Source organism: Palaemon carinicauda, chromosome 20, assembly GCF_036898095.1.
Source record: "Palaemon carinicauda isolate YSFRI2023 chromosome 20, ASM3689809v2, whole genome shotgun sequence".
Classification (NCBI taxonomy): Eukaryota; Metazoa; Arthropoda; class Malacostraca; order Decapoda; family Palaemonidae; genus Palaemon; species Palaemon carinicauda.
In genome coordinates this window covers 40,076,117-40,082,469 of record NC_090744.1, presented here as the reverse complement: position 1 = coordinate 40,082,469, position 6,353 = coordinate 40,076,117, and positions in this window count along the sequence as shown.

The following is a 6,353-nucleotide window of genomic DNA, read 5'->3' as shown; positions in this document are numbered from 1 at the left end:
AAAAAGAAATGCATTCTCCAACGCTTGATCGACGAAGTGAGACCCATTACGAAGACGACTCTAAAGGCGTTCTTCCCACAGTTGGAAACGAGAAATTCGCTCTTAAGAATGCAAAGTTCACGAACTTCTCTAATCTGCATAGTTTCACCCCAACTTGAAGATGCGTTATACTTTTTTTTTTTATTTGTAATGACGTATTGATGATGGCATTGCCCCTCGTTTGCTGTAATTAATGCTTGAATAACGTTATATAGCGTATTGATGATGTTGCTTCACTCTTATTCTGGTTATATGTGTATATTACTAACAGCTTGTTTGGTGTTTTAGGATTTCAATTATTTTAATGGTAAGAAATTATATTTTTAAGGGGTAATGGTTATATGCTGATTTTATATCTATCTATCTATCTATTTACTTATTCACACTCACACACATATATATACAGTATATATATATATATATATATATATAAATCTATCTATCTATCTATATATATATATATATATATGTAATGTGTGTACAAGTTTTCCAAATTATTATTTCAAGCTGGCTCTTTCTATTTCACGTTTGGGGTCACTGAACGATAAGAGACGCCGGTGAATGTCCATTGAACTCACGGTTTGCATTTGGTTCGCAGTAATGCCGCTAGGGGATTTTTTGCTTTGTTGTTTTTTACACGTATACTTAGTATATATATATATATATAATATGTGTGTGTGTGTGTGTGTCACGCTCAGCTCTCTCTGTCCCTTGGGTATGGAAAGAGGGAGTACTCATACCTTGGTGACATTGATTGCGTGTGTGTTCATATCCATCTAAATATTTAGTCGTCTTTTTTGACGGGTCGCGAATACTATATGCATATTTACTTATATATACACATACATATATATGTATGCAATTATATATATATACTGTATATATATATATATAAATATATATATATATATATATATATAGTAGCCTATGTGTTGGTATGCATATGTATAGATATGCATAGATGCTTGTATCTTTTGAGTGTAGGGGCTTGCATGCCTACCGGCGGTTTGATTGAGTAACCGTATAAACGTAATAGTTTGTATTGATGAATTGTGAAAGGTAGTTGACGTCTCTTGCAATGCTGCATTATTAAAGCAGGTGTATACTTTCAGGAGACTACGTCTCTCTCTCTCTCTCTCTCTTTCTCTCTCTCTCTCTCTCTCTCTCTCCTCTCTCCTCTCACAAAATATTGCGATTTTTCCCTCAAAATAGAACGTATTATCAAAATCACCAGGATTGGCTGGGAATTAGTTTATGGATAATACGTTCTATTTTGGGGAAAAAATCGCAATATTTTGTGAGAGAGAGAGAGAGAGAGAGAGAGAGAGAGAGAGAGAACAGTAGTAGTAATAGTAATATATTTTCCGTGAGAAATGTACAGAGGGTGGGATATGTAGTATTAGTGTTACACACACACACACACACACATATATATATATATATATATATTATATATACATATACATTTATATATTTTATGTATAATTATATATATATATATATATATATACTGTATATAAATGTATTCACGTATATAAATATATAAGTATATGTATATATACATACACACACACACACACATATATATATATATATATATATGTGTGTGTGTGTGTAAATAGTACTGCATGTGCATTGATTGTGAATTTTGCATACAGATATATAGAATATGTACGCTCTCTCTCTCTCTCTCTCTCTCTCCTCTCTCTCTCTCTCTCTCTCTTTTTATATATATATATATATGTGTGTGTGTGTGTGTGTATATATATTGCAGGTTATATGTATGTATGTGTACGTATGCATTAATGAACAGAGAGACAGAGAAGCGCCTAAGGTAGAGTGAGGAAGAACTGCAATATCATATTCAGCAAATAGCAGGGCATTATGACCTTTGAGAGAGAGAGAGAGAGGGGGGGGGGAGGGGGGCCTGGTCTTAGGGGAAACCTACAACCGTAGAATCCTTTTACTCACTGGAGTAGAAAAAGAGATAGTACAGCGCATGCGCCGTGCGTAGGGCATATCTATCTCTTTGACGTATTGATATTTTGATAGAAACGTGCGACTTTAAAATCGGATTTACGTGAATGGATTTGTGGGTGATTACTGGGCGAAATACGCTCTACTCTACTACGACTTTTCATATGAATATGAATGTTTAATGAGGCGGAAGTGTTTTTTAATTAACGTGAGAACTGTCAGAGGGAAGGGGAAGGGGTAGGGGAGGGGAAGGAGGGTATTTGTATTGGGGGGAGGGAAGGGGTAAAGTAAGGGGTGTCACGGTGATGTAATTGTTTTTTTTTATCATGAGCAAATAAATTAATGTAATTGTATTCCAGTGTATTGTTGGGGGGAGGGGGGAGTTTGGAGATGCGGTCTCGTTGGTAATTGCTTTGTAGTAATAGTGGAAATTGTTGTCGTAATGCTGTTATTATTAATAAGGGCGACGTTGATATGTGCCTGCTGGTGGTAGTAGTGGTGGTGAGATAGTAGTTGTAGTTGTTGTAGGAGCAATAGTGGTTGGATGTTTATGGAAAGTATATCAGCAGCTGTAGAGGTACACGGGTTTTGCTTTAAGATTATCGTGTTATTCATAGTAATTGGTTAGTAGTATTACGTAGTTGCTTAGGTTGTAAGTCTTTGTTATATTTTAGATTGAAGTAGTAGTAGTAGTAGTAGTAGTGGTAGTTTTTCTTTTTCTTTTTGTATTTTGGGATTTATACACAGTAGTTTTCGTGGTGATGAGTTGCGTATTTAATTATTATTTTATTATTAATAATATTTATAGCAGTAATTGTAATGACAGCAGACTATTGAGAGCAGTAATAGTAGTATTTTCAGTTATGATTATCATTATTGATAAAAGTAGTAGTAGTAGTAGTAGTAGTAGTAGTGTTAATTATGATTATCATTATTAATGTATTTATAGTAGTAATGGTTGTGAGAGTAGCAGTAGTAGTAGTAGTATTGTTAGTGTTAATTATGATTATCATTATTAATGGTATTTATAGTAGTAATAGTTATGACAGTAGTAGTAGTAGTAGTAGTAGTAGTAGTAGTACTGCCCATTATGATTATAATAATTATGATAACAATAGAAAACTCTAGCGATATATGCTCTCAATTGATTTAGGAGCGATTTTAAAGGGATTTGGCGTTCACGCCAAATGAAATATGAATCGACAATATATTCTTTTTTATATTTGAAGCACAATAGCCGTAATCCATCAGGTTTTGCGTTATAGGGGAAAAATCGTAATGGATTGGTATCCTTTAACCGGCTTGTTTTTAATGCGGGTAATGTGCCTGATCTGTAGCGCTCTGGTGTAGAGGTGTGTGCTGCTATTTTGATGATTGGGAGAGAGAGAGAGAGAGAGAGAGAGAGAGAGAGAGAGTTCATTGAAACAGCATAGTGCAGGTCATTTACTGTTTAAAAGGTACTTGATACTGGATTACTTTAGAGAGAGAGAGAGAGAGAGAGAGAGAGAGAGTTCCCTGAAACAGCAAAGCGTAGTGCAGGTCATTTACTGTTTAAATTACTTGATACAGGACATATCTATCTATCTATATATATATATATATATATATACAGAGAGAGAGAGAGAGAGAGAGAGAGAGAGAGAGAGAGAATCCGCTTACACCGTGAGACTCGTCTTCACTACGGTATTTCAAAGTTTCAAAGGGGAAGCAGGGCGTGAAATACGGCTCCGACGGCGGCTTTGAAGTGCTTGCTGCCTTTACCCTGTCGGGTTAGCACCCCTACATGATAAGCAGTTCACCGACATACAGGGGAAAAGGATGTTACAGGCTGTATCACATGATTGAGTGTTCTAGCGTTTTTTAACACGAGGCTCTGAAAGTCTTTGTTCGTCTTTCTTTTCGCTTCGGAATTTGATTCCACCTGTGACAGTGTATTATTATTATTATTATTATTATTATTGTTATTATTTTGATCATTATTGTTATTATTATTATTATTATTATTATTATCATTATTATTAATATTATTGTTATTATTACTATTATTATTATTATTATTATTATTTTACTATTATTACTACTACTACTACTACTACTACTACTACTACACGCTACCGATAAAAAATTACGGCTAAATATTTAAATAGATATGCACACAAACAGAGTCAACCCCTTCCCACCCCATCTCGCCAGGGTATGAGTGCTCATCTTCCCCCTAACCGAGGGACGGGGAGAGACCGAGTAATTCTACGTCTAGCAATGCCGCTGAGTGTGACCTGAAAGAAATTTATAGTATTAAAAAAATATTTAGATACTTGCTCTTTACTCTATATGGCAGATTATTATTATTATTATTATTATTATTATTATTATTATTATTATTATTATTATTATTAAAAGGAGGAGATTTACCACCCCAATTTCTTAAGCTCGACTCTACATAGCTGGTCTGTGCCAATGTAAGATTAATGATTGGAAGAAAGTGGTCAGAACAGAAGACTGGGACGATAAAATTGCAGAGAAACCTGTATTGTAGGAAATATTTCTATAAGTTGGCCACTTATCATGAGCAGTATGGCTCAGAGGGGTGACTATTTGCTTAAAATAGCTATTATTATTGTCTAAATTGGATCCTCGCATGATAACGACTCGTGCGGCATTACCTAAACGCAATCTTGCCCTCGTTCTAGAGTGCAATTGCCATAGTCACTTAGCTCAAAATTCCACATAAAGATACCGAAAGATTCCTGAGAGGGGACTCGAGTGACACCAAGACTTTCGAAAATTTCATTTTTTTTAAAGGATTGTACTTAATATGACCCATGAATTATTCTTTATGTATACTAATAATTCATGACGCTTTATACGGAAGTTTATTGAGATTAACGTGTGTGGAAGTGTTCGAAACCTGTTTGTGACATGTTATGAAATTTCATGTTGCATATGATTTACAAGACTCCATAGTGAATGTGTCCTGAACTTACATATGAAACTCTGGAAACGTTATACATGACATACATCAGGAGTTCATGTTACATGACTTTCTTGTCACTGAAAGAAACTATAACTTACTTGGCTTAAGTGTTTGAATTCTTTTACTGCATATGACTTGTTGCTATTTTATGAAATCGGCTTGCGCGAAACTATTGATTGGTTATAACATACGAGTAGTTTGTGATACTGTCTTTATCTGAACTTTTGGAAGGTTATGACAAGGAGTTTGTGGTTAGAAAAGGTATTTTTTCTGTTGTCTTGATTTGAACTATTCAGATGAGAGAGAGAGAGAGAGAGAGAGAGAGAGAGAGAGAGAGAGAGAATATAGCATTTGCGTTTTCACGTGAAACGAAAGACAGCAGAGCTTGGAAGAGAGTCAGTCATGATCCCCAGCGTCTGACACAACTTAATGGCCGGGCAGGGTGGCGGCCCCAACCCCGTTATTATCGAAGTTCTCAGCCGTTTGCTTCTAAATCGCCAGACATTTGGACCCACGAAAAGGGCCCGTCAGCACACATCAGAAGCTTTCCGGGCCCCTCATTTGACTCCGCCGTTGCCCTGGGGTCATATTTTGTCCAAAATTTAAGGCTCTTAGTGGGGGCTTGCTCGCAGGTACATTATATGCTCGCCCACCCCGTTAATGTGACTCGCGTCACCCCAGTGCTTAATTTCATCCTCATTTGCACCTGTCACGTCATGTGTCATTTGTCCATCGGAAAACGTAGGCCCTTAGCTCTCTTACAGTCATTGTCTTTCGCGTAGAACCAATACCCGATGGAGTTTCTGGTTTCGCTTATAAGCGGGCGGGACTGACTGATCGCTGTGGGTGTAGCACGTGGGCTCTTATGAACCTTATGTAGTTTGATCACTAGGTCGGTTTTACCGTGCGCCGTCCTCTTGTTTCTTGAAGGCATAGGAATCTGCGTGAGGTATTAGATAGGGGAAGTTGGGATAGGGAGTGGGAAACATGCTTACAGAGAGAGAGAGAGAGAGAGAGAGAGAGAGAGGAGAGAAAGAGAGAGAGAGAGAGAGAGATTTAAAGGGAATGGGTTATTTAATGAAAATATCGGTTTTTAGCCGACAATGTAACAGCTTTAAGCGCTTGTTGTCATTACCCATACTAATCTTTAGATATTGTTTTTATATTCATATTTATTCTTTCTAATTAACATGGCAACTAGATGAAATATAAGTTTTCGGAGATACAATCACAACTTCGGTATAATGACTAGATAATTACCATATGAATGCACATGCATAGTCATAGTCTATTATAGTACTTTGTTATTAGGACAGAATATTATAAAAATTAGAGGTAAGTATTTTTACTATCCTTAGACGTC